This window comes from Oratosquilla oratoria, chromosome 42 (assembly GCF_046742065.1).
Source record: "Oratosquilla oratoria isolate Oo_2021 chromosome 42, ASM4674206v1, whole genome shotgun sequence".
NCBI lineage: Eukaryota > Metazoa > Arthropoda > Malacostraca > Stomatopoda > Squillidae > Oratosquilla > Oratosquilla oratoria.
The window spans coordinates 22,273,335-22,275,834 of NC_134818.1; the positions used below are offsets into that span (position 1 = coordinate 22,273,335).

General features: G+C 35.8%; 1 protein-coding gene across 5 annotated transcripts in view; it reads left to right on the top strand.

Moving 5' to 3' along the window:
• Positions 1-2,500, top strand: part of LOC143021424 (lachesin-like) — a 586,585-nt gene that overhangs the window by 384,949 nt on the left and 199,136 nt on the right. The window lies entirely within an intron of this gene.

Consider the following 2,500-nt stretch of genomic DNA (forward strand, 5'->3'; position numbering starts at 1 on the left):
CTCCAAACTCCTTGCCCAAGGTCCTGGGTGCCGATTTTTACCACTGCTATGCTTCTTCAGCCCTGGACGGGGAACGAACTTAGGACTGCTGAGCTATAAGGCAAAGCCGGTGCTACTACTCTACCAACTCTTATTTGCCTATTTGTGTATTCAACATTGTTCATTATTTATTTACCCATTTACCTATTCAACTACTTAACATATTCAGATATTTAACTGTCTATTTGTATATCAGTCTATTTGCCTATTTGCCCTTTATTCATTACTCATTCACCCATTCACCTATGTAACCACTCACCCATCCACCTATTATCTTTGTCATCTGTTCCCCTATCCTCTTACTTGCCTATTTACCTATATGTGTATTCACCTATCTACCTATCTACCTTTGTATATAGTTACCTATTTTCTTATTTTGCTCTTAACCTATTTGCTTATGAACGTGTTGAACTATGTACCTATTTACCTGCTTAGCTATTTACCTACTTACCTGTTTATCTGACTTATTGTTTTCTATTCACCCGTTTACCTATTTACCTATTTTTGTCTATTTCCCTATCTAACCGTTTACCTTTTTTTACCTATCTACATTTTATATAAATACTTACCTTTTCATACATATACATATATATACCAAGGCTTTTTTTCCCTTACAAGGGAGGTAGCCAAAAAGGTAAAGGCATAAAATAATTTCCACCCATTCCATCCCTGAATACACTCCACACCCCTCCACCCTCCCTCTTATCTGAGCACCTCCTGGATGACGGGTCATCTCTGCACCTTGTCCACTGCCCTGGGTCAGAAGCAGTGTATACTTACCTTTTCACCTACTTAAAAACTATTACATTGACTTATCCACTTTTATTAATCTAATATTTAACATAGTGTCTATGATTATCGATGTATTTATCAATTAATCTATTGATTGATTTATTATCTGTTTATTCGTTTATTAATTTATTTTCTTTATTTGTTTGTTTGTATGTTTGTTTGTTTTATTTGTTACTTATTCATTTAGTTATTTATGTTTCTCGTGTTTATTTGTTTATTCAAGTAATTTTTATTTTCATTTATTTATAATAATTACTATTATTTTTGTGTTTATATATTTATTTATCTATATATTTATCTAATTATTTATTTGCTTACATACTAATTTATCTAATTCATTTATCTATTCATTGACGTATTCTGTATTCATCCTCTTTAAAGACTTGAAGGTTTTCTGTAAACATTTTGTCAATCACAAACCATTACAACCCAAAGATCAATTCTGTGTTGAAATAGCTCAGAAGTCCATTTCGTCAGACAAAGAGACAGACAGACAGACAGGAGGACTGACAGAAAGACAAACAGACTGACAGACAAACAGACAGTCAGTGTATGAGTTTACTTTGAGAGGAAAACAGTTTAGTGTGACTTCAGCACCTTCAGCACTTGCGGATCGGAGTATCTGAAACTTCCTTCGAAGGAACTTCAGCACTTGCGGATCGGAGTATCTGAAAATTTCTTCGAAGGAATACGAAAAGACAGGCAGATTGGTGTACGGACAGTCAGACGGACGGACCACAGTATTTAAGAATACCTTCGGGGGATTGGTGGGGGGCGAATAGTAAATCAAAATTTTGTACGACTCCGACAGCCGAAGAATGTTTCCTGAGTTGAGATGAGACGACGACCGTAAATCTCCGACAGAATCTCTCTCTCTCTCTCTTTCTCTCTCTCTCTCTCTCTCTCTCTCTCTCTCTCTCTCTCTCTCTCTCTCTCTCTCTCTCTCTCTCTCTCTCTCTCTCTCTCTCTCTCTCTCTCTCTCTCTCTCTCTCTCTCTCTCTCTCTCTCTCTCTCTCTCCTCTCTCTCTCTCTCTCTCTCTCTCTCTCTCTCTCTCTCTCTCTCTCTCTCTCTCTCTCTCTCTCTCTCTCTCTCTCTCTCTCTCTCTCTCTCTCTCTCTTTTCTTCTTCTTCTTCTTCTTCTTCTTCTTCTTCTTCTTCTTCTTCTTCTTCTTCTTCTTCTTCTTCTTCTTTTATTTTTAGAAAATAATCTTCAGAAGCTCTTGAAGAGTCCAGCCATAGATTTTTATGAACTTAACATCATCCACACAATTTCACCTTATGGACCCCATAAGTTCCATGGAGAGGAGGATTTCCCGGGAATTAAATCCAATCACCCCCTCCGCCCCCCCCAAAAAAAAAAAATGTTCTGTTGCCCAAATAAAGGAAGTTGATATCTTAAGGAAAGGTATCTAAGCCTAAACAAAATGGAGAAAAAATTAAATATCACTATTGTGCATTTTTTCCTTTTGATCTTTCCCAACCTTTATAAGTGATTTAAACAGAAAGTGGCGATTATTTCTTTATACCGCTTGTCTTTTTTTATTGTCTTACTTCATGTATTCTAATAAAAAAGAATTCTTAATTCTATTTCTACTTATATGCAAATTTAAGTAGAAATTATGGACCATTTGTTAATAATCACGTAATTTTTCATTGTCTTATTTCATGT